The sequence below is a fragment of the Arvicanthis niloticus genome, chromosome 15 (assembly GCF_011762505.2).
Source record: "Arvicanthis niloticus isolate mArvNil1 chromosome 15, mArvNil1.pat.X, whole genome shotgun sequence".
Lineage (NCBI taxonomy): Eukaryota > Metazoa > Chordata > Mammalia > Rodentia > Muridae > Arvicanthis > Arvicanthis niloticus.
In genome coordinates, this window is record NC_047672.1 from 18,844,097 (window position 1) to 18,871,802 (window position 27,706).

Below are 27,706 nucleotides of genomic sequence, written 5' to 3' on the forward strand. Positions count from 1 at the left end.
TGCAAATATTTTAATGAATATTCACAGCGGCATTATAAATTATGGCTCCCAAAAGGAAAATACACAAATGTTCACCAACTGATGAATGCATGAACCTTGGAATGGATACTTACACAAAGTGGAAAAGTAGAGAAACTGAAGATTTTAGCCACAGTGGGAAGCAATGCTGAAATGGTTATTACAAGCAAAGAAAATCTTCAAATACAAGTCTCCAAAGCCTCAAACACATCATGAGATGTTCTTACCTGTCTAAGACAGACAATCCATGAAGACAGTGTACATGAAGGGTAGCAATGAGCTGAACTGCTTAGGTTACTAGGCATGATAACAGATCTGTAGGGTTTTGCTTTGGTTAGTTAATAAAAGTCTTCTAAGATTTTTAGTGGTGATGATTGAACACCTCTCTAAATACACTTTTAAACAGTACATCATACTTTTGACAGTAGTTAATTTATCATATACAAAATAGTCTCACAAAAGATTTCATTTCGGCAAATAGACAATTTTCTGACTTATATTTCTCTATATTTACTGGACAGGTGAACTTAGGAGAGGCTTTGTAGAATGAATTTATGTGCTGTGAGTTAGAATATAATTTCTTTTAATGTTTATTTCTCATGATGAAATAAGGAAAAAGAGTGATATTTTTAATGTAATATTCAATTATAATTATAGAAACCATACTTCTGTGTACCTGCTTCTGAAAGAGGCAAAACCAAACAGGTTTCAATGAAACATGTACCTCACTTACACATATGTCATACCAGTACCACAGAGTTCATGTAAATGATGGAGAAGGCAAAGTTGATGAAGTATAGAAAACCGTTCTCTAAGAAACAGTATGCCAAAATCACAAGTGAGGGTTGATATGTGAAGGTTATATTAGCTGTCCTGATCACTGTGTAAGATTCCATTTTAATGTCAACCTTTGTAAAAGGTGACATTACACATTGGCTTTCCTGGTCCTACAATTTAGCAGATAGAATTTGATTAATGTGCCTCATGGAGAAATTAGTGCTTCCAGAGTTGTGTAATGAATGTATGTTTATGGCCTACTTTTCTTCTCTGTTCACCCTTGAACCATTCATAGGCAGAGAAGTAGTTCCTTCACCAGATGGATGTAGGATGATTGAGGAGATATTCAACCCCAATAAATGAAATTCAAGCTGGTAGTTAGGGACAATGTTGATTGTTCACATCTATTTTAGTTATGGTTTCTGTTGCTGTGATAAATCATCATGATCAAAAGCAACTTGGGAAGGAACTGGCTTATTTTAACTTATGTATCACAATCACAGTCCTCAAAGGAAGTCAGGGCAGGAACTCACAGAAGTAACTCACAGCAGGAACATGGGTGCAGGAGCTGAACCATAGAGTTTTTCTGCTTACTGTCTTACTTAGTGTCATAGTTTTTCCAGCCTCATCTCTTACAACAACAAGGACCAGCAGCCCAAGAGTGTGACTGCACACAATGATCTGAGCCCTCACATACTTCATGTTCCCTGTCATAATTTTTAAGAGTTCCTTTTAAGGAATTTCTGTCTGGACTGTTTCTTTTTTGGAGGGTGTATGAAAGGGATAGGAGATTGCTGAGAGAGTTTGCCATAAAAGCTTTCTATGACTTTTATTCTTAACCATGAGTCTGTTGTCATCAACAACTTTCAGGCAGGAAAAGTTGACAAATTTCAAGTAAAGTCATGATATGAGTTAATAGCAAGGTCAGTGAGATGGATCAAGTGGTAAAGTGTTTCTCAGCCAAGTCTTACAATCTGAGTTCAGCCACTAGCATACACCTGGTAAATGAGAATATATACAAGTAAGTTGCCATTTGTCTTCAACATGCATGCTATGGTATCCAAGTGTCCTAACACATGTAAAACCTAAAGGACTGTAAAGAAATGATTATAATCCAATGAGAAGATATATTTTCTAAGAGAGGAAAAGAACATTAATAAGATAAGTATTGTATTGAAGGGGTAAAAATGCAGAATGAATACACACATGTGGTAGTTTGAATAGAAATAGTCCCAGAGAGTCATGTGTTTGAATGCTAGCCCATAGAGAATAACACTATTAGGAAGAGTGGCATGGTTGTAAAAGTCTTTACTTTTTCAAGGAAACATGTCACTGTGGAGGGAGCCTTTGATGTGTCATATGTTCAAGCAAGGCCTAATGCATCATTCTCCTGTTGCCTGTGTGTCGCAGCCCGTACTGCCCGGCTTTGTGGGCCAAAATGTTGCGGCCTGCTCCACTCCATGCTTGGCGGCCACTGTGTCCTGGCCCAAGCTGCCGCTCTGGTCCGAGGGTCAGAGTCTAGAGAGAGAGAGAGAGAGAGACAGAGACAGAGACAGAGAGAGAGAGAGAGAGAGAGAGAGAGAGGAGAGAGAGAAGAGAGAGAGAGAGAGAGAGAGAGAGAGAGAGAGGATAAAGGGGAAGAGACGCGAAGAATGGAGACAAGACTGATAGCACGTGGACAGCACGTGAACTGCATGCCTTGCAGGTGTGGCTACCATGTGTGCCTTGCAGCTGGGGGCAGTAAACAGCAACACAAAATATGTGGGATATCGGAGTGTGTTTCAGCTGTTGTAGGCTATTGAAAACCAAATCTCTTATCAGGGTATATGGTTCCAGATGGCTGCAAAGATAATCTAGCCGCTTTCTGCTAAAAGTTGGCTCCCAACACCTGTGGTTCGAGAACTCTCAGCTTTATCCCATACACATGTCTGCCTGCATTTTACAATGCTTTCCACCATGATGATAATGAAATGAACTAAATGTATTACGGTAAACCAGTCCCAATTCAATATTTTCTTTTGAAAGTGCTGCTGTGGCCATGGAATCTCTTCATACAAAAGTAAACCCTATGACAGCATGTTTCCAAGCTATCTAATGGATATATACATGGCGCAACACATAGAAACAAACAAGGTATACATACACAGAAAGTTAAGTACATACAACTAAAGTAATTTTTAAAGAACTCAGAAAACTTATGACAACATGCAAGACTTATAATCTCTAGCTGGACAAAGTCCTGTCATGGGCAGCTGAGGTAGGCATGAAATTGTAACCTTAGCTGAAGAACTATTGGCAACTGCTAGGTGCTCAATGAGGAAGAGTACCTTTCATTAAGGGTGTGACAACTGATAGGCCCACAATTCTCCATTGGAAGGCAACACATCCAAAGTGATATGGACAGAACAAAATTGGACATGATGAGTTAAAAAAATGAAGAGAAGTAGATACAAATGTGGGTGCACAGAGGAAAGTGTAGATATGAGAGGAGTAAAAGATGAGGTAATACAATCAAAATGCATTGTATAAGACTCACAAAGAACTAATTAAAACATCAAATAATAAGAAAGATGTTGTTGCAAGAGGATCCCAGAGGAGATGACTCTGTCTTGCCAGATTGCAAGCTTACTGTGCTTTGACAAGCTAGGTAAGAATTTTTATCAAGATATGGTCCTATTTCTACATTGCCTTGAATTGCCTCTTCAATGTAATTACATAAATTTCTATGGATATTACTAGAATAGATGAGGAGCTGAATAGGTGCTGAAATGTTTTCATTGTTTGGCCATTAGAAAGTACTAATGCTTACCTTTCATGTGAATGTTCAATGACTATCCTAAATGCACACAGGCAAACACATTAGATCATGAAAATGTGTGAGTTCCCTTCACAATATAGTTTATATAATTATTTATAAGTGAGAAAATAAAATAGTCAATTTCTGGTCCATCAGATATATTATGTGCAAACTGGATATATTTCACTATTTGTATATCAGCATAAAAAAGCTATCTAAGAGATTATATTGGATAAGCCAGAATACATTAATCTATTACAGCCTTTCATAGGTTTCAAAATACTATAATCACCTAAGAGGTTATATTTTCTGTTTGATACTCAAGCTTCATACTTCTCTGTTGACAGGGTATCAAGATTAATTCATTTTCATGTATGTGTGATGTATGTATAAATGCATATACACATAAATGTTTTGTCATAGACATTTGAATCTGGCACTCATCTTGCTTAGGGGGAAAACCATGGTAGCAACACTTAATGGTGCTTCCTGTTTCCATGTATTTTGTTTCTTTTATTCAAGGGTAATTTTGCAAATCACAATGCTAAACTTTTTTCCAAGAAAAACAACTATACTTGTCTCTCTTTCTTGGTGTGTGCCTTTAGGAAAGAGTTTACTTAGAGGGGTTGATGGCAAAATACACATTCTGAGGTGTTCCTAATTGAATTTGGTTTGTCTTTGAGACAGTGTTCATGCAAGGCCTGCAAGTAATGAATCTATTACATAGTTGAGGTTTCACTCTTCATCTTCTTGCTTCTACCTGTTGAGTGTTGTGATTATACTTGTTTGCCATTCTTCCTAGTAAATGTTTTGGCTTTTATTGTTGTTTTGTTTTAGTGTTTTTCTTTATCATGTAATTAGAATTTCTTCTAACATGAATCCTTCCTTTCCTTCTCCCTTTTAGAATCTCCATCATTCTCTGTCTCTTCATGATATTTCATTTCTGCACTCTCCCCTTTGATATCATTCCAGGCAACACTGCCTATGTAAAACCTATCAGTATTTACTCTGGAAGTGATTTGATTGGGTATAAAAACAAATATATTTTAATGTGTTAATTTTATAATTCTTAGCCTGTAGCTACTGCTCTGTAAAGTATATTATTTTCTCATGTTTTAATAACATATGCTGAATAACAACAACAAAAATAGGCTGATTGTCAGAGAAAGACTTGAAATCACTGAGCAAATTCAGGACATTTTATTCCTATTGTTGGTAAATCAATTTCAAATGATTCATGTGCCTAAACAAAAGTTTATAGGTGAAAAAATACTCCATTGTGCAAGCTAATTAAGATTCACACTGAAGGAGGTTAGCTAAAATGATGTGGTTCCTTTCATTGCTTTATTTGAAGAGGCTATAATCTAAGTGGCTCTTCCAATTATGGGACTCAGTTTTAGAAGTATGCACTTGGATTACTTAGGCATGCACTATGTCATTGTACTTTTCTTTGCTTGCCTGTCATTAACACTATCAGTGGCACAGTAAATATTTGAGAACCAAACACTTCAAATAAAGCCTCACAAAGATGCATCAAAAGGGAACTTTGAGGGGAAATGGCAGTGGGCTCCAACAGAAACATATTTTTCAAAAGCTGCTACAGAGCAATTCCACCCGGTTATTGGCCTTACACCTGTTCTATGAAAGATGAACGACATAATGCACAGAGTGTACATCTTAAAGGGACAAAGAACTGTGGCTAAGCTCCACTCCCTTCTTAATGGCTGAACTCATTCATGATATCTGACCCAACACAAATGCTTTTCAGACATTTCCAGGAGTGAAGTGAATTTGGGGAAGGGCAGCAGCACTGTGGTTGGGTTGGTGATGAAGACAAGTCATTCTATTCTAAGTTACAGGACCAGAGACTGACAACTGTTTCTTTACCTGTCTGTACGTCTTGGCTTCCTTCTACATGCCTCGCCTTCCTCCCTCCGTAAGTGCCTTGCTTCCCCCATAAATGCCTTTCTTCCCTGCCCCCATCTTTCCTGTCCTGACTAACTCCCTCCTCCTTTACTTCCTGTTTCCTTTCCTTATCATATGTACTTGATGATATCAAACGTCTCTAGTCAACTGTGGGCTACCATATTTTACAAAACAAAACTTATGGAGACCTTGTATCTTTGTTTGTTTGAGTAGTTGGTTTGATTTTTTGATGCCAGTTGTTAAAATCCTAACTTTCATGCTTCAGTGAACATTGTTTCTTAGGATTAAACCACTAGAATGATTTTTTTTTCCCTCAGCGTTCTATTTTGGGAATAAGAAAGAGTTTTAAAAAAAACAAATAAATAGTCTGCTTTTATATTTCTCTATAGTGATGGCAATCTGTGCTTCTCAGCATTCAACTCACAGGTCAGTTTCTCTACTGTGTGGAAGATTCTAGACAATACCCACCAGGCAATAATATATATATATATATATATATATATATATATATATATATATATATATATATATATAATAAATCTATACATTCCATGCTCTTAGAAAGCATTCCTAAGCTTTTCTTCAGAAAGTAATCTAAATATGATCGCATAATTTCTATTTCACGGTAACAAGTTCCTATGAATTTTCCTTTCTTTGTGGCCTCAAGTGAAGCTATTGCATTCCACCCCATCTTCTGATTGCAGTGAAGACCCTTACCCACCTCAGCTTTCTAAGCAGGAGGAAGCCTGAAGGACAAGAACGGATGTCTGGCCTTCTCTCATGCTCCTTCTCATTGCTGACATGTATGAGAATTCCACATGTGTCCTTCATCTCAGACACCATCTGATCCATAGAGGCATTAAACTCTTAGCAAAACAACTAATCTGGGTTGAAAACATACCCACAAGACAAAACAAAAAAAATATTAAAGCAACAAAAACACCCCTCTGAATTTCTCCTTTCCTTTGATCACTCATATTTCTTTTATGAACACTCCATTCCAAGTTTTTTCTTTCTTCCTTTCTTCATTCTTTTTCCTTCTTTCTTTTCTTCCTTCCCCCTCCTCTTCTTCCTCTTCCTCTTCTTCTTCTTCTTCCTTACTTCTTCTTTCTTTCTTTCTTTCTTTCTTCCTTTTTTTTATATTTCTTTAGCACCATGTATGCCTTCATGCTTTACATCATGGTGCTAATAAAATAAACCTCTGAAACTGTAAGCCAGCCCCATTATAATAATTTTTTAATTCATAAGAGTTACCATGGTGTTTCTTCACAACAATAGAACTCTAATTAAGACACATGCTTGGTGGAATGGTTAGTGGTATTCTTTGGGAGCTTTGGAGCCTTTAGAAATTGGCTGAAATTGGCTGAGCTGATAAAGTTGGTGATTGGGGACAGGCCTTGGTTACTTCCTCCTATCTTCTTTGCAAGGGCATCTTTCTTAATATTGCTACCTTCTATTGTCTCTATCAAACTGACCAGGATACAGTAATCTGGGAAATCCCAGGTTCCCACTGGACTCCAACATTTACTGATAGCATTAGTACATTCCCCAAATCTACAGTCCTCATATTCATAGTGACCATGGATTTCTAGAATGATGCTTCCCATTATCCTATCTCACTCTGTACCAAGGAAAATATAATCCTAAATTCTTTTATTCTCTCTTCACTTTTTTCTATTATGTGTATCATTTCTGAAATATTTTCAAAATTAATGATATTATCATTACTTATTCACTCTAATAAGAGATAGCCAAGTAGCCTCAGGGTATTCTACTTTAACATATGAAGAACAAACCAAGAAGATACCAGGCTGCATTGATTTCATTACCCATTTCTTAGTGGGAAATATTAGCTATCCATTAAATATCTATCAATTAACCAATTATCTTATTTATTTAGAGACTTATTAAGTCTGGATATCAGAATAAACTATGTAATGTTATAACTTTTGTGAGGATTAATAATGATTGATTAAAAACACAAAATTTATAGCATCTATAATCATTGAAGAGGTACAGTTCTGAGCACAGCTGTGAGGGATTGGCTACATGGGGTGAATAAAGAGAAGTGTGGCTGAAGTGAGTGAGTGGGTGGCAGGGCACCCTCATAGAGGCAAAGGGGAGGGGAAAGAAGGTGGATGGAATAGAATGGGGGTTTGTGGAGAGGTAACTGAGAACGTGGATATCATTTGAAATGTAGATGAATAAAATGATTAATAAAAAAGGCTAGAAGACTCACATTACATACATCAATGTTCTGGTAAAAGAAAGCAACCAGAGCAAGGCATTCATCATGGTCTACTTCCTAATGATGGGCATGCCCATCTCACTCTTCTCCTGTCCTGAATTCCTAGACATAGTGAACATGTATGTACTCTCAAAATAGGAGATCAAATTATCCTCTGTGAAGTTACTTTTGTCAGAAACTGTGTTGCATCAGTACGGCAAATAATTAACATGACATTTCTAATGAAATTATCTGTTATTGTCTGGCATTGAAACAAGTTAGAAATTATATCCCAGGATATCTATCAGTTTTAGTGACCTTTTGATGTGGAAGAAATTAATCAAGGAATTATCTCATTGAAGTCATGTTTTTATTTATTAATGCCTAATCAAAGAAGGAAATGCAAAATGTTATCCCATAAAGAAAAAAATGACACTAAGTTCTAATATATCACTTTGGTGGTGATACAGGATGAAGACATCTAAATGTGTCTCTCCGATTTCCCTGAAGTAAAATAATGCTAAATACAAATCTCAGTGTGAAGTTACCACACAACTGGAAAGCAAGCTGTGTTTTCTTAGAGAGAAACTTGGCATACAGACGAAGGGAATGCACAGAAGAGCAACACTTGGGGAGCCAAGAACAGATGTGAAAAAATGAGATGGAGCCTTTTGGGTCTCTGTGGCTTGAGGCACAGTCCCATCTGTCAGGCTCCTCTCTTGGCTCTCCCCAAGGACTCTGCCTCCAGATCTGCAGCCTGTCCTGGCAGTTCAGCCTGCTCAGCTCTGCCACATTCATCATTGTAAACTGCCCACAGCAGGCTGCTGCTGGCATGTTGAGGTCTGCTACCACCATGGCCATCCTATGCCCTGGCTGTGACCTCCCTGGCCTGCATAGGCTTTGTGCTAGTAAACAGAAAAGTTGGCAGCCAGGATGAGAGTCCAGCCACCCTAAATGAATTCCTTCCCTATTTCCTATTGAACCTGCAACACAGGACTTAAGCTACTGAGCTGAGCTTAGGACACAGAGAATTTTTCTTTTATGTCATAGAGACATAAATTTTTCCCTTTTGTTTGCTTAGTACACTTAATGTTAATTGTTATGAGGAAAAACATTCATTCATACATCTAAACTGAATTGCACATATTTTACCTATTAAATCTAATGATCTGTATCATCCATTATTTAAGTAGACGCAAAATGGCCATACCTTTCCTGACTATATTAAATACATATCTGTGATAGCCTGTCTGTTGCAGAAATGAACCTCCCATAGCAAGAACCATTAAAATATAGTTTGTGGCTTAGGGTATGGTTTAGTTGATGAAGTACTTGCTTTATAAACATGAGAAATGGAGTTAAAATTTTCAGAAAACAATCCAGTGCCATGTCATACATCTGTATCCCCAGATGATATGAAGGAGGGAGAAAGGTTGATGCTCTGAGCTCACTGGTCAGCTAGCCTAGCTGAATCAATGTGCCTTAATTTAGTGAGGGACAGTGACTTAGGAAGACATTCAACATTGGCCTGTGGCCTCTACATGCATTCATAGATATGTGAACACAAGCCTGCATACATACATACACACAAACACACACCCACATAAACACACATACTACTAATACATACAGAAGCACACACTGTAAAAGCAAGGAGAATGGACTAGACAGGCTGCTAGATCTGAGGCATGCTCAATTCTGTTGATAACTATAAGTGGGCGTAGAGTAAGCACAAATAATCATGCAGGTGATAAATACTTCTTACTTCCCTCCCTACAAGTCAGCATATCTGATGCCAGATTCCAATGGGCCTAGGATCTTAAAAAGGTTCCATAATAATGGTGAATCGCTCCTGTCCAATCCCCAGCTCTGTTTAACCATTTGAACACTGCCAAACTTCATATTCATTACAAAAAAATGACAGTAATTAGAAGTTATCTCCCAGTTTTCCCTATCTTTACAAGATGATCACAAAAGCCTACAAGCAACAATAGGATAAATCCAACAGTTTATAAGGTCACCTGTCAAAAATCAGAGTGCAACTCTCTCCCTGCCACTCAGATATAGTCACATAGCTAAAGTCTACTCACAACATGATTTCTTTATTGCCATAGTATTTTTAAACATATGATTTATTTTTAATTTATGATATATCTCCTGGATAAAAAAATAAAGAGAATTTTAAAAAAATGGTTGTAAGAAAATTTTCTTAAATATTAGAATTTAGAAAAGCTGGATGCTTTGTGGAATGCAATCAGTTCAAGAGTGAGGAATCATTATCCAATGGTGAAGGACTAAGTGACCCAGTGAACTCCTCGTCACTGCCGAAGCAATAATGAAACAGATAATTAACCAACAATCTGCCTTCTTAATGAAACAAACATTGTGCTTTTAAAACAAATATTTTTATTATGTTTTTCATATACTTCTTATTGGTGCATGCATAAATTTTTATAACATAACACTTTGTTGTCTGCACACTCTTATTTACATTCTTATCAAAAGAATTTGATACTTTGCTGAAAGGTCAATGTTTCTTTTATCCTGAAAATTTAGTAAATATAAACTGAAAAATTCCACCCATATTTGAAATAGATCTAAACATTTAAAAATGTGTAGCTTCTGTAAATATCAAGAAATTTTAAATATGGAATTTTAACTTTTACTATCAATATTTTATGTCTCAGCATTTGCAATCTCAATAATTTTGTGTCAAATTGTAATTTTATGTAAATATTCTCAGACTAGATTACAGGTAAGAGATCTATGCATTTAGATTTTCAGGGTGCACCCTCCATGCTGTTACACAAAAACTTCATTTGTATCTTTTTTTTCTACCTAGATTGTCAATCTAGCCAACATTTTTATTTATTTTATTTTTTGTAGAGAAAGATGCTTTGAAGTATACCCCAAGAAGCCTACGTTAGACAGGAGGTCTGCTGAGTGTCTTCCCTTGGAGCCAATCCAGCTGTCAGGGATCAGTTTATAAAACACATGCACCTGCTAAAGATGTATTTGTTTTCAGAGTTTTCTATGTAAATTAAAAAAAATGGTGAAGAGACAGAAAGGGATGTTTACATCCTGCTCATAACCTTTCTCAAGCTATAAATCACAAGGAAACCAAAGTATGAGTTTTGAAATTGAGACTGATGTTGAAACCACATCTTCACTATTCCTCTGTAAAGAATACCTATGACTAGTGCTTCATTGTAAGATGGAAGATGTGTACCAATACAGATAATGTGTGTTACTCTTCTCGCTGTGTTCAAATCTATTTTATAGAGTGTAATAGTGAAAAATAATATTGCATAGAAGAAATTATATACTTTTGTTATTTTAGATGTTCATGAACACTATTTTATAAGGTGATTTTATTTTTGAATCATATGCATATGCATATAATACACTGCTACATAGATTTCCTTCAATAAGTACATTCTCTTATATACAGATCTCAGAATATTACAAGTATTTTAAGTTAAAATTGATGGCATTATTTCTTGGTGTTGAACCAGAGATTGTGACCAACATATTGTGAAGCTTATAAAATCTAACTCTAAATAGTATTCAGTACCCAGTACTTGGTATGTAATACTCAATACCCCAAATCCAATACTCAATATCTAATATCCAATACTAAAAACACAATACTCAGACTTCAGTGGTAACATATTTATGCTTAATTTAAACATGTTCCTATATATACATTAAATCATCTCTATATCATTGGTAATATAAAAACAGACTGTAAAAATCTTTGTAAATTACTCTGTATTTTTCAGGGAATGAGGATTAGAAAGAAAGAATACACATGCTCTGTACAGATGCAATAGGCTTTAAGTTGAAAGACAGGTTCACAGATACAGGACTCAAATATATAGAGGTCATCTCAATGACCAACATAGTCATGTATAAATAAATGTATATGTTTAAATATTTTCTATACATTTGTATAATTTAACACCTTCTTTCAAAAATTTTACTTTAGAGAAAATTTCTTTGCTCATTTTTAACATCGCATTTTTTAAAATATTTGTCTCTCCATACTAAGTTTAAGCTCCATTTTGGATGGTTAGTTTTATTCTCCTTTTTAGCAGTTGAAGTATTTAATTAGAGGTAAGGAAATAAACCTAAACCCAGCAGCCACACAGAGAATATATATATATATATATATATATATATATATATATATATATATACATATATAAATATATATATAATACATATAAATATATAATATATTTATAATATATGATATATGATATACAATATATAATATATTTATAATATATATAATATATTTATAATATATATTATTCATATATATAATATATATAATATATTTATAATATATATTATTCATATATATAATATATATACACACAAATATGTATATATGTGTGTAATGTATATATTTATAATACACATATATATATATATATGTATTATATATATTCCACATAGAGTACTGATAGAGTACTGCACAGATAAAATTAAAAGACAAAAAGGAGAAAACCATCTAGGGGCACCATTTAATTCTCTCTGCTTCCTCTCCACTTCTTCATCTTCTGCCACTAGTTCAAACTGCTATGATTTTCTGCTCAAGAATATTTACCAAAAGAACATGAATTTAAACTTCAGAAACTGTGAGTTAAAAACCTTTACATTGTATTTCTCAAGTGTTTGATTATGACAATATAAATAACTCATACATGGAGGTGTATAATTTAGTTTACAACTTTTTATTAAATATTAGTGGTGTGTTTTAAGGCATTTAAAGTTATATAGAAAGTATTAATTTTCACCCTATAGTCTATGTTTAGATAACACTTGGATACAAGTTTGTCAACATTCGATTTCTTCTTTGTCATCATCAATACTGAAGGTTCAGGATCATATTTCATTATCTATTCAAGTTAGAAAAATAGTAAAAATTATGAATCCAATAGTTACTTTAGAATTGGAAGTGGGAGATAACATTCTGCCAGCAGTAACATAGACTATCTATAATGTATCATCATTTGATTGGGCAGGTCACCCTGAAACATTAAATTCTCCAGAAGTACTGGGACCGAATAAAAATTTACCATAATATACATACATGGAAATTTTTTGCATCTACCCACAATTACACAGAGCTCCAGCAGCAAGATGAAAGTATAATTTTTTCATAATGAAGTTTGTATGGGACTGTTTCCTTATAATCTAATTACCCATCTCTTGTTACATATTATCCTTTCATACTCTAAAATTTATATAGATATAACTTCAATCTTAGTAATACTAACTACTAAAATGATTAGTGAAGACAATTTTTCTTTTTTTAAAAAAATATTTAAACTCTGTTTTAAACTTATTTGTTTATACCACTGATAAACATAATGTTTCTGTATTAATTTTATTCTATGCTCAAACAGTGAGAACTATAATGTTAGAGGAATATATATACCTATTACTTTTATGTACTTTAGCACTAAAACAAATTTATCATATATTATTTTACTAATAAAACAAATTTGAATAAAATTGTTCTGTTTCTGTGATCTAGCTAATATGAATGTGTCTAAATAAATATTTTCTTGCTGGGCAGTGGTGGCGCACGCCTTTAATTCCAGCACTTGGGAGGCAGAGACAGGCGGATTTCTGAGTTTGAGGCCAGCCTGGTCTACAGAGTGAGTTCCAGGACAGCCAGGACTACACAGAGACAGAGAAACCCTGTCTCGAAAAACAAACAAACAAACAAACAACAACAAAAAAACCCACCAAAATAAAAATTTTCTTACAATAAAAATTATTATTGAAGAATGATTCAGAGAAATTAACATTTTTATGTAAAACTGCCTCTCCTAAACCTTCCTCCATGGAGAGTTTCAGGGATTTGTTTATTGACCAGAAGAACAACTAATAGATAATTCATCCTTATAGGGTGTCTGTTGCCACGGTAATAGTTCAGTGACATCTTCCCCAAGGAAGTTTTCTGTTCTAAAAGCAATAATGAGCAATAACCTGCATCCTCCATTCAATACCAAAGGTGAGAAGCTCAGGTTGCTTCCTAATAGATAGTGGGAGTACAGAATCCTGAGATCACAGCATGGCACTCCTCCCTGTTACAGCCACCTGCTTATTCTTCAAAAGTAATCTCCTGTCATTTCTATAAATTATTAGTTATTGTATTCCCTTTTAAGACATATTAACAGAGTGAATAAACTGCATTGATTTTAACTGAAGAGCAAAAATATGAGTTTACTTTTAATAATAATAAATTTTCTGGATAGATTACCTTTTAAATCCATATTTCATATACCCAGATAAAGTGCAAAAAAGAGTTACTCATAGACCTTAATGAAACTGCCTCAAACATTACAAAACAACCAAGTTTTCCTCTTTAATTGTCCATATATCACCCAGTGGCCTACATGAATGTATAGTGTTCATGCTTTACTATGGTTATGTTTGTGATGAGCACATGCTTTTGACCACGCCTGCAGATTTGCAAGAGTTCCTATAATGATGGAAGGAAGAAAGCATCTAGATTTATACCACTGAGAAGAAACTCAGCCTTAGGTTGAATAGTAGATACTAGAAGTGATGCCTGGACTGTTCAGTGGTATAGAGAAACGTAAAAATGTTTAGCCCAATTAACCTGTCTTTCTGCGTGTTGGACTAATACCTAGATCTCATGACAAATCCTGTTACTAAAGGGAGAAAGAATCAAAGAAGCTCACTCAGAAGATATTTGTATCTTGTAGGCAAAACTGTCGAGCCAGCTAAGAACTTAATTAGAGCTGAAGGCTATTGATCACCACCCTCTGCTGACTGTTAGTCTGTAGTCTCACTATTCTTTTCTGCTTAATTCATCTTTATATATCTCTTACCTTGTTTCTCCTCCTTTGTTGTTTTTCTCTTCTCTTGGATATCTCCCTAGTTCTAAACTCAGGCTTGGGAAGTCTGCATGAGAGTGTGTTAATGATATAATGATGAAGAAATTTCTAGAATTTAGGAAAATAATTGTAAATTCTGTGAGGAACTTTCTTAAATTTGTTCACACAATCATTGGTTTTCTGACTAATCATGTTTGTAGAAGACCATCTTTTATGCCATTCACTCATTGGGGTAGTACGGTATGTAGGAGAGAGTTGTTGCATGTGTGAGGAGTACGGGCATCTGCTTGGCACTCAGGATCCATCCCATCCAACTTTAAACTCTTTGTCTCATTTAATTACAATATTGATCACCCATCTAAGTATTATCATCTCTATTCTAAAACTAAAAATTAGAGGTGGAATCTATGAGCACTCGTAAATTGTCTAAATGATTCATCAATTTTAAATTATTTCAGCGTAAAACAAAAATTTAATAAGCCATGCAGAAAGAATGAGTATGTTTATGTGACTGTAAGGATATAAATCTTAAAATTATAAGGATAACTCCTACACAACTCCATTTATTATAAAAAAAAACATAAGAATATACTACTCCTATGTGATTTATTAAATTACATGTCTTTAATGGAAGTCATTAAACTTTTAGCAAGCTTATTATTTTCATTCACAAAAATGTAAGTGGGACTAATTCACTGTTACAAAAGAGAAATAACAAGTATCCAAATAAAATGTACACAAAGTAATTTAAATTTTCAACCATGTTATATTTTAAATGATTTAATTTTTGGTTAAATTCAGTGTTATGTTATGCTCTTCAAATCCAGTTCCTCAGCCATAAAAACATTTCCCTAATTTTATATGACCATGTAATCCTCCATCTTAAACTAAAACTTGTTTTTTTCAATTTATGAATTGAAAATAATTGATTGTAGCAAATGCAATCTTAAACTAGATGTCACTGTTTGATTAGGATCATATTTGAGACTTCATATGGTCCAGTGACAAAATATCTCTTGTGGTGGCATTAGTTCATTTTTACATGGATTTAGTTTATTGTCACCATACAATTTTGAATGTGTGAATGAATGTGTTTTCAGAAATTCTTCGTGAAGAAGGGTGAAGGACTACCTTCAATATGAGTGATACTCCACAGGATAGGACACTTGACCATGTAAAAAGTTCAAAGCAAGCATGTTTGTGTCCGCATTCATCTCATTTTTCATTGTGAAATTGATGTGTTCAGATGCCTCATATGCAACACAGCTTTCTCAGGATGATGGGCTGTATCCTCAAAGTGTGAGCCCAAACAACTCTTTTTTCCTCTTAAGTTGTATTTGCTGGGCATTTTCTCACCATAATGGCCAAAGTAAATGATGTAACCTCATGCTTCAACCATTTCAAGGAAATGAATAGTTCACACATGACAAGAGTACAGCAAAGTTTATGTTGGCAATATAGGATCCCAATATTCTTATTTTTCATATTTGCTTAGGCCCATAGAATGCTTTTGCTGTTGGTTCACATTGCTTGCAGGTCTAACTCCTGATCACTTTAGCAAATAACAATAATGGTAATTATTATTGAAACTGATGAGTCTATTTGGAAGTGGTGCTTCATAAGAAATACTCAAATATCTTTTTAAACTAAAAAGTATCATCTCAAAATGTATTGAACCTTTGTAGATAGTCTTACCTGAAGTTTAAAACACCCAATCTGTTTTGTTTAAATGGATTACTCTCATTCTAGGTAGACATTTTACATACATTAGCAGTCATTCTAAAGGAAAGAACAAATATTTCTTGATCCACAAACACACTCAGTTCCTAACAAATACCTTCTCCTTCCCAAAATGAAAAAGAATAATGATAATAATTATAGTTGTACAAAAAGTGAAAAATTGAATGCAATCTGCTTTCTATTGAGAACATAAATACTAGGAATTGGGTAGGCTTCTTTTATTTTTTATAGCAGCTATGAAGTATCTTCAAAATTGGTAAGCCTGGACAAAAAGTATGTAATTTTTCTTTTGTTGAAATTTTGGATATAAAACAGAATTGCTGACAAGTCTAAACTGCTACAAGGTTCTTTTTTGTGTATTGTAATGAGTTGGCAATAGACACTAAAATCTGAGTCTAAATTAATTCTTGTAACTAAAGATGAAAAACTACATTTTATGAAGCAAGGGAGGAGTAAATTAACAATGGAATTAAATTTTCTTCTATTGGAAATTGGCCACCATGTGCATGCATATGTCCATCCTTAAGAGGAGCTACTAATAGGAGTAACTTTCAGACAGTTTCCCCTGGGTTTTTGCTCAATCACCATGTACACAAAAACTGCACTGCTTTCAATGCTGACTATGTGACATTTTATTTGAGTTTCATTTTGACTGAGCTTATCATTAAGGTATTTTGAGTTTCTCAAACGTAAAACAGAAATTTGACTGAAACGCATATTCTTTATCTTGTCTAAGAGTTCTTTCACTTTAAAGTTAGCTGCCAATCTTCACTAACATCATTACATCTAATACCCTGGCCAAAAACATCGAAGCTATTTTTGGATATTGGAAGGAGTTAAAGAATGATCAAGTGCTGTCAGCTGTACATTCTTCATCTATCTCAGGTGCATTCATTTTTCTCCATCACTCTTGTCACAACTTGGTATGGGTCCTTGTCATTTCCTATTCAGATGATTACAACTGCTTACCAGTGATCTCCCATCTATCAATATCAGTCTTCCAATCTAGAGTTCATCCCGCTCACTGTCAAAGGAACCCTGCTCAAACTTCTATTTAATCAATACACCTCTCTTTCGAAAACCTCACTATAATTTAGCTTTACACATAGAGATACAATCTTGTCATGAAGGCTCTATAACCTAAGTTTGTCATTTAGCAATTCCAAATTAAGACACCACCATGTATTGAAGTGTCTCATCTTATCCTAAGATGGCCCTACAATAAAATTTTATACTGGGTTTTCTTATTCTATGCTTGATCTATATTTGCATTGCCACTTCGATTAACATTAAATTATAATCTCTCTTTAAATTATAATCCAGAAAGCTTTCTTTAAAAAATTCTGTAATTAGTGGTCTAGTCCACAAGAAATACCTGTCGCCAGTTAGCTAAAAGCAGCCATAAAATACATATAATAAAATACTCATATCCTCAACTAAGTTTGGTCTATGAGGTCATGGAATACTTTAAACACCTGTAATTATAGAATTTATCTATGAGGAATAATCATATATGTATATCTATATACATTATATATTTTATTAATAGGTGTGTGATATGTATGCAGGTATGATGTTTGTGCATATGCAGTCTTATTTTAGATACAAGAGAAGAAAAAACATCAGGCTTAGAAACACAGTCATATATTCCCAGTACCATAATGTTTGTAGTTAAGAACCTGAGATGTTGGAGATGGCAGTGTCCTGCATACTTGGTGACAGCTAAATCCTGGACTCACCATTCTCTGATACAAATATTGATAAAAAGTAACACTGGTTATGCAATACATTTATATCTGACAATTGTACCAGCATCATCACTTATCAATATTCAAGTGCAAATGTGTCTTCTATTTTTTAGTTTAATCTTCAGAGCAGTTGGAGATGATGTCATCTTTCTTGTGTCACCACTGTGAAGATCAAGCTATACAAAGAAATACAGTATCATCTACCTTACTTGCAAAGTTAATGGGGAAATATAAAAAGTAAGTGATCATAACAAAAATAAATTGTAACAGTGAGGAATCTGGAGATATTGAAGGCGTTGGAAGTAGAAGAGTGTTCACTGGTTTTGTTTGTTTATTTCTGGTTTTTCTTTTCACAATATCCAAGCTCAGTTTCTAGAATGAAAGTCAGGAATCCTATAACCCCAAGCCCTGGAGAATTAATGCACTATTCTAAATGCACAGTCACCTTCACATATGTGACATCCACCACATCTGTCTCTGTGTATCTCTGTATGCCTTTCTGTTATTCTGTCTGAATCTCCTCAACTCCATGCAAAGACTCCACATATACAGATAGACACAAGCATACAGATGTAAAACAAAAATAATAAAATAAATTTTAAAAAAGAAATGCTAGCATTTGCATTATTGGCACAATTCTGCAACTAATATTCTAGGAGACAGAAGAAATAAGGATATAAATAAATTAGTTTTGCGAATGTTAAGTTTGGAAGAATTAAACCTATGGGACCTAGAAGATTATATCATTTTTGGATTATTTATCATAATAGCATAATGGAAAACAGAATAAATATATTTACAGATATAGCATTTTTCAACAACAACCAAATGTCTTAGATTCAAATAAGCTTTGTCGTAGGTATAAAGAAAACCAATAAAAATGTTCAAAATCAAAGGGATTTACTGGGAGAAAAGAAGAAGAAGAAGAAGGAGGAGGAGGAGGAGGAGGAGGAGGAGGAGGAGGAGGAGGAGGAGGAGGAGGAAGAGGAGGAGGAGGAAGAGGAGGAGGAGGAAGAGGAGGAGGAAGAGGAGGAGGAAGAGAGAGAGAGAGAGACAGACAGACAGACAGACAGACAGACAGAGACTGTCATCCTGTATGTCAGCAGACTGATGCAACTGAATTAGCTCAGTTAACCAATGAACAATGTGATATCTTGATGTACTAGAAAGATGTAGATGGAATGAACATGCTAGATGTTTTCAGATAAGAAAATAATGAACAAAGAAGGAACAAGTTATGAAGAAGGGAAAAAGCAGAGGAGAAAAAAATCTCTAAAACAATAGATGGACCTTAAATATACCATGGCAGATTTGATTGCCTTAAATAACTTCTGTTGAGAAATCACTAAATGAGATGAGGCACCAGTGAGTTTTACTAATGACTCAGTGGCCACTTTTGCTCCTCTGCTTCAAAAGTTACCCATATACCATTGTCAGGAACTGAAGGATCCGTGCCTGGGCTTGAGAGGCTAAGTTGTGGAAGATTCTATGATGAGATTTATACTTTAGGTTTCTGTCATCTTGATACCCAAGGTTCAAGAAAAATGTGCATTTGATCTCCCAATGAATAAAATTATGTTCCATCATCTCATTACATCCATAATGTTGTACAAACAGGAATGGATACGTATTCTCCATGAATACACATGAAGCAATTTGGCTTCATTCTCTACTATCCCAATATTAAGAACCTAAAATCTATTCTTCACTTAAAATAAAATGATGGGAAATTATAATAGAAAGAGAATGTTAATGTACTTGAAGTTCTTGAGCTTGAGTTACACCTGCATTTTTTTCCAAATCATGAGCCAATCAAATGTATGAGAATCACAGCTAGGTTGCTAAATTTAAAAAAGGAAAAGGAAGTCCAGTAACAGGCTCAAATTGGGATCCAGCTCACGGGGATGCTCCAAGGTCTGAAACTATTACTGAGGCTATGGTGTGCTTACAAACAGGGGCCTGTCATTACTACCACCTGAAAAGTTCATCAATTACCTGAAAAAGTCAGATGCAGGCATTTGTACCCAACCAATGGACAGAAGCTGGGGACCCCTTTGGTTGAATTAAGAAAAAGCTGGAGGAAGCTGAGGAGGACGGCAACCCTAGAGGAGGACCAGCAGTCTCAACTAACCTGGACCCCCGAGATCTATCAGACACTGATCCACCAACCAGGTAGCATACACCAGCTGATATGAGGCCCCCAACACATATACAGCAAAGGACTGCCAGGTCTGGGTTCAGTCAGAGAAGATGCACCTAATCCTCAAGAGACTGGAGGCTCCAGGGAGTGGGGGATCTAATGGGGTGGAAGGTGTGGTAGGGACAGCCTCTTGGAGATTGGGGGAGGAGGTGTGGGATGTAAAAAGGTCTGAGGGTGGCCCAGGAGGGGACTAAAATCTGGACTGTAAAAAAGATTAAAGAATAATTTTTTTTAAAAAAAAATAAATCAATCTTGAATGTAAAAAAAAATGTTTAATTTGTGACCAAAATGAAAACAAATATTTTTGTAACAGTTATTTTTAATTGAGGAGAGGTGTGAGATACAATATTTGAATTTGCTGGTGGAGTGTCACTACATTTTTATGTTTACAGGCAGATATTACAGTTTTCATACCAATTGTTTTATGCAGAGTTTTCAATAGTTTGAGTTTTAGCATTTATATTCTAGTTTATATGAGTATGTGGTTATAATACATTTTAGGTAAACTATGAGCAAAAAATAAAATTGATTAGAGTTATTGTGGTCCTGGGTCCTAATGCTTGTCTAAGTGTAATGCTTTAACTTGAAGGCTGCATGTTATATTTGGTTCAGAAATCAGTTTTCTACTTTGAAAGCAATTTTCTACAGTAGATAAGATGTGATTTTTCTTTAAAACCTGGAACATAATAGGTGCAATTATTTGGATGGAGGACATACAAAACGTCACTGTAAATGGTGCATAAACGTGGCCTCGTTTGCATTGATTTATGAGGCATACACAGTGCAGCCCACTATATTCCCTGCATTAGGTATAAATATATTGATGTATGACTATGCAGTCATATCTACCCATTGTGAAATAAAATTACCTGAAACACTGTACAGAGCAGTGGCCCACGTAACAGTGCATTTACACAATGAAGCTAATGTAGGAACGTTCAATCGAGCTACATAAAATGTTTATAATATTTCTTCAAACCAGGACGCCCATGAGAGCTTTTATTTTCACTACTTTGGGGCCATTTTTTTTCTTTTTTTTTCTTCAGGGGAGAGTGCGATCGCAGTCCCCCACTACCACAAATTATGCAGTCGAGTTTCCCCCCATTTGGGGAAATTGCAGGGGTCAGCACATCCGGAGTGCAATGGATATGCCTCGCCCTGGGAAAACCACCTTCGTGATCATGGTATCTCCCCTGCCAGGTAAGAATTTTGGGCCATTTTTATCCCAAATAGCAAGTTCATTTTGGATTCATAAGACATTTTAAGTAACTAACAAAATCTTCTGGAATTTTCTTTATTTAACCATTTATATAGGACTCAATATGCCATTAAGAAGTGGTCTCTGGATTTAAATGTTATCATATGATGATGTTCTATTTATAAGATCTTTGTAATTCTGTTGTTTGTTGCTGTTGGTTTTAGATATACAGTTTGGGTTTCTCTGGGTAGCCCTGACTGTCCTGGAACTCACTCCATAGACCAGACTGGTCTTAAACTCACAGGTCCATCTTGCCTCTGCTTTCAGAGACTTAGATTAAAAGTTTGCACCACCATGACGCAGCTTGTAATGCTAAGTTATGAGTAATAGCCAACATTTGATGATAGGAATAAAATTCAATTTTTTTGCTGTATATATATATATATATATATATATATATATATATATATATATATATTAGTTCTTAAAGCAAATTGCATTTGAGTTAGATGGTGAATCCTGATGCATTTTGATTTGGCACTTGTTATTTTAATTGCACGAATTTCAACTATATTGATAAAGGACTATTCATGAAGAATTGCACTTATGCAAATGAACATAGACTTAGAGAAGATGGTGTTCTTTCACACGGACTCAATACATTTTTGCCACCAGAAGGCTCTTTTTAGGACTGACCAAACCCCACAGCTATTCTTGCATTGCAATTCACAATTGGAATCTTTTGCATCACACAAGCAGTGAAGCAGTAAGATACCTAAAATACTGTCATAGAAAACCTAACCTAAGAAACCAGCACTAACTCTGGAACTCTACACAGGGCAGTATCCTTTGTGGTATAGAACATGCAGAACACATAGGTTATGGGGCTTTCTTCAGACATCTCCTCCATTCAGTTTTCTAGTGCATTCAAAAATTGCCTAAGGTTCACTTGAAATTGTGTTTATAGTTATTTTAGTGTTAAATTATGAATCAACATACTGTTTTAGAACACACATCAAATTCTCATTTCATTTATAATCATTCTATGGATATTATAATTTATGAATGAACCATGATGCCCAGCTGAATTGTAACCTTCCATATGTACCCAGTCATACACATCACTTCCATTCTGTATTCACAGAGTCATCCTGGCATCAGTATTTGGCTTAAGACTTCCCTGTAAGGGTACATTTGAGAATATATATGTTTTTCTGTTCAATTTTTTAAAAAGCCAGTCTAGAGTGACTTTGTAACATAATTCTTCTTCATTAAGACTAATTCCATATATCTATGGTATTTAATTAAATATGTAACTTGAATTTGATGATAGACAAAATGTGAATAAGATGGAGCAGAAAACAATGCACAAAGACTAAGCTATGGCATCCAAACGGGAAAGGGACAATAAAGGAAGGGTGGGGAGATCTGTCAGGTAATTGGAACTCTCTGAAGTTGCAAATCTTCTTTCAAGAGCGACAATGCTCACCAACCAGAGCTCCAGAGTCTAAACCTCCAGCCCAGGAACACACATGGAGGGACCCATGGCTCCAGCAGTATACGTAGTGGAGGATGGTCTTGTCAGGCATTTGGTGGGAAAGGAGGTCCCTGGGCCTGTGAAAGCTGGATGCCCCAGTGTGGGGAAATTTGAGGCATGGAGCGCAGAGGGTGTGGATGGGGGAGGGCACATTCTCATAGAAGCAGCAGGAGGGGGGATGGGTTAGGGGTTTTCGGGGGGGGGGAATGGGTAAAGGGGATAACATCTGAAATATAAATAAATAAAATATCCAAAAAAATGAAAAAAAAAACCTTTTAAGTGTAAGTTGTCCGTCTCCCTGCCTGTTCTTAATACTATTTAATTATTCTACAGTGTCTACACTTTCTTTGTGTGTGTACTTCTTGTATTACCTTGTAGCTTCAGCTGTTTTACTAACAAACATAGAATGAAGAATAACATCAACAAACCAAGTTCATGTGCATGTTTCAAAACTATGCCAAATAAAACATAAATGTTTACAGAATAAGTATATACAATAAAATATGATTATATTCATAAAGAAAATACAAGAGGATGAAAGCACAAAGCTGAATCAGAGACGTTCTCACTCAATTAAAAGGGCTACCTTGGAGACAAGAAACAATGGAAGGGTCAGTGCATGGAGGGGATTTCAACACAAACAGTTTTAATGCTTGATGTGATAGATGGGGCCATATTTTACACTTTAAACACAGTCTCAAGGTAGACTCTTTGGAAAGTAGGCACTGAGACTGTAAAAATGTGGATATTAACTATAGCTTGTCTTTGGAACAAGCTGTAGTAAAAGGGAGGATTAGCATTACAGGCTTCCTTTAGGGAGAGCCCAGCTGAGATGCAACCTGCCATGTGCAGCCAGACTTATTCATCACTTCCATTCTGTATTCACAGAGTCATCCCAACATCAGTATTTGGCTTGAGATTTCCCTGTAAGGGTACATTTGGGAATGCTAAGGTTGTCTCAGAAGGGGTAGACAGGTGCAGACTGCTACCTCCTTTCTCATGGTATAACCACAAGTCTTCCTCTGTGTAGATATGGAGTCTGTGCAACAGACTTTGCTTCAACATATAAGTTTATTGCTTTTAGAATATTTTCAAATTCTTTCTTACTTGAGAACAAAGAAAGTAAATGTTTGTAAACATTTTTTCTATGTAAGTTTGTTTATGCCTGAACATATTGTGTTTAGACAATATACATGAAGTTATCTCCAGAGGTCAGAAGAGGGTGGTGGGCCCCAGGACATGAGGTCACAGGGTGTGTGAACTTCTTGATGTAGGTACTGAGAACAGAATCTCGATTCTCTGAAACAACAGCAAGGTATCTTAATTATAGAGCCATTTCTGCAAATAAAATTTAGTTTATACAGAAATTGGCATGTATTTTTGTTATTAAAGACACAATGCCCTTAGACATAATGTCACAGTCCAGTGGCCATTTCTCTGCCTCTGCTTAAGTAATACTGTATTTCTGCTTCACCTATCCCATCTATGTATTCATTTTACAGGGTGGTTAAATTCCCTGTGCTTATTCAGCCATTCTATGATGAACGGTGCACTAACATTTGTCTGTCTTCCTTCCTTCCTGTCTTTTTTTTCTTTTCTTTTTCATTGTAGTTATTTGTCCCTTTGGAAACTTTCTTAGCAAAAGGGTTTATTTTTCTTTTACACTATTAACAAAACAAAACAACACAACATAAGGCAAAGCAAAGCAAAACAATCAAAACTAAATATATGGTTAGTACTTTTCCCCCAAAAGCCAAGCACAACAGCTTGACGAATGCCTAGTGATAGTCATCAAATTCTACCCAGTCACATAGCCTCGTGACATTTGCCTGATGCTGCGAGACCGGACTATTTGCTGCCTGCTTGGGCTGCCTTCTCTTCATTCTCTTTCTCTACAGTTCCTTTCATGATTTGTGATGCTAGCCATATTTGTTCTGTTTTGAACTTTGTGATAATTTTGATATACTTTATTTCTATCTTAAATGTCAAGACCTATTCTTTCTCTTCCTTCACAGTTTCTCCCTGGGCCTTTGACTAAGACTTCCCCTCTTTCCCATGGCATCTTTTCTCTTTTTATGGTTAATTAACAAAATGGCCTATTTCATACATGAGTTTTCACTTACTTCTCCAACACTTTCTCTCCTAAATTATAAATAGGATGTATACTAAGTATATCACTCAGCATTTTAATAAACTGTTATCACATTCAAAACCATTTCTCCTAGTGTTCTTGAAGTATGTTTAATATTTCAATAACAATAACTTTATAATGTGATACTGAATACTGAATAATTTAATATGTATGGTTATGTGAACACTAGAATAAGATTATTAGTATTAATTGTCTCCATTGTGGTACAAAGAAGCTGTACATTTACTTGAGATTTATTTAAATACTTATTTCACATGGAAACTCAATAATGCTGAAGCATGAAATTAACACTATCAAATATATTCCTATATGTCTTGGCAGGAAATAACAATTCAAAGCTGCTTAATGTGAAAAAGCATTTTCTCTAAAATTGCCCAAATTATTTCCTGTAGGACTTATTGAATGTAGTATTCCAAGAGATGGATGAACACTCTGGAAAAATGCAGACGGATCAATTGAAATGACAACCACATTCAACTTTATCAGAAATGACCTAAAAACCCATTCACTACAGTCATCTTTTCATCAGCCTGTGTAATGAGCTTGTAATGGAGGAGACAAGCACAACTTAACTAATTACTTAGAGATATCAAAATCAGTCATGTCAAAGATTCCACCTCATTCTTTTTTCCTAGTTTGTTTATATCACTGTTTTGTGTTTTAAATTTTGTTACTCTTGATTTATGTTTATGAGTGTTTTGTCTGCATGTATATTTGTGCACCACATGTATCCCTGGTATCTTCTGAGACCAGAAGTGTGATATGAATACATTAGAACTGAAGTTGCAGATATATACGAACCACTGCACAGGTTATAGGAAGAAAACACAGGTTCTCTGCAAGAACATTTGAGCCATATTTTGAACCCTATACTAGTTTTTCTTAAAGACTCCATGCCAATGAAATAAATTTTACAGATGAAAGAATACAAGAACAGATAGTAAATACATATTATAAAGTTTAGTACAAAAGGAAGAGTAAATGGAGAGTCCACACTGTGTGTGTGTGTGTGTGTGTGTGTGTGTGTGTGAAAACAATAAGTAAATAGAAAATGATAATGAACTTGAAAGGCAGTGGGTGAGATATGAGAGAAGCTGAAATGGCAAGGGAGATAGATAACATAAATACAGTGGTCATATGGAATTTTCAAAAATTACAAAACAGAAAGTTTATTTAAATTGTTTTGAAACCCCTTGCTATTGATCATTGTAACACTAATGACCAAAGAGGTTTTCTGTCTGTTCATTTGTTTTATTTTTAAATAAGAGTTAAATAAGCTGCTGGCATTAGACAAAAATACTGATGCCTTTCATAAAAAATGTTTTTAAAATCTTTATTCTTTTATTAATTTTTTATTTACAATCCAAATGTTGCCCACTATCCATCCCCCAGAGTTCTTCCCTTGTCCTCCTCTCCTTTGCCTCTGAGAGTGTGGTCATACACCCCATTCCTGCCCCCTACCACTGCGTGGCATTAAGTCTCTATAGGATTAAGTGTATCCTTCCCCACTAAGGCCAGACAATGCAGCAATCTGATACACAGGTCTCTGGGGTGGCTCAGTCTCTGGGCTTTCCCTGGAAGGTCAGTGTTAGTTGACACTCTTGGTCTTCCTATAAGGTTGCCATCTCCTTCAGTATCCTAACTATGCCCTTGAAGTCCCAGACCTCTGACAATGCTTGGCTGTGGGTATCTGCATCTGTCTCAGTCAGCTGCTGGTAGAGCCTCTCAGAGGACAGCTATGCTAGGCTCCTGTCTGCAGTATCAGTAGTGTCAGTAGTACTGTCAGGGATTGGTGCCCACCCATGGGACGAACTCCAGGTTGGGCTGTTACTGGTCAGCCCTTCGTTCAGTCTCTGCTCCATTTTTTGTCCCTGCATTTGTTTTAAAAAATGTTTTAAAATGATTTAAGTAATTGGTGGTCTTAAAAAAAAACACTTTAAGAATACTTTAGTCTATATAATATCAGCATTTTCAAGGATTATTGATCATAGGAAATAAATTACTATTAATATATTGCTTTTCTTGATAATATGTAAGTAGCATGGGTAGTAGATTAATAGTAAATGTTGATTTAAAGACATTTAGTGTTTCTTCAGAAATTCATTAATAGTATGTAAATGATGTTAAATTTACCTTATGTTTAAAATTACTTATTACTTCAGCAGTGGAATTGCTTACTGTGACTCATGTGAACATTATTGGGAAATTTATTAAAAACAAGATGGAGAAGAAATCTTGACTCTGCATGAAAGCCTGAATAGATTTACTGTGCCTGTAGACTGCATAGTGAGTGAGTGACAGATGCAGAGGCCACAGCTTGTTGACAATGTCAGTGTGGTCTTACTCGAAACACAAACTTTAGTACAGACAAGAAGAGCATTCCAGCCACAGGCCTCTGGCTCAAATGAGATGGCCAAGACAAGTAGAAGATAAGCTGCAAACACTGGCATTTGATCAAACTATGACCTAATAGCAAACCGAGTGTTTTCTTCCCCCAACAGTTTC

General features: G+C 35.3%; 1 protein-coding gene and 1 non-coding gene across 2 annotated transcripts in view; both read right to left on the minus strand.

The window, feature by feature from the left end:
• Cntnap2 (contactin associated protein 2) overlaps nt 1–27,706 on the minus strand; it is a 1,965,545-nt gene that overhangs the window by 1,654,877 nt on the left and 282,962 nt on the right. The window lies entirely within an intron of this gene.
• Nucleotides 21,358–21,522, minus strand: LOC117721105 (U1 spliceosomal RNA). Its single transcript, XR_004608379.1, has one exon. It is a non-coding gene; the product is annotated as a U1 spliceosomal RNA (small nuclear RNA).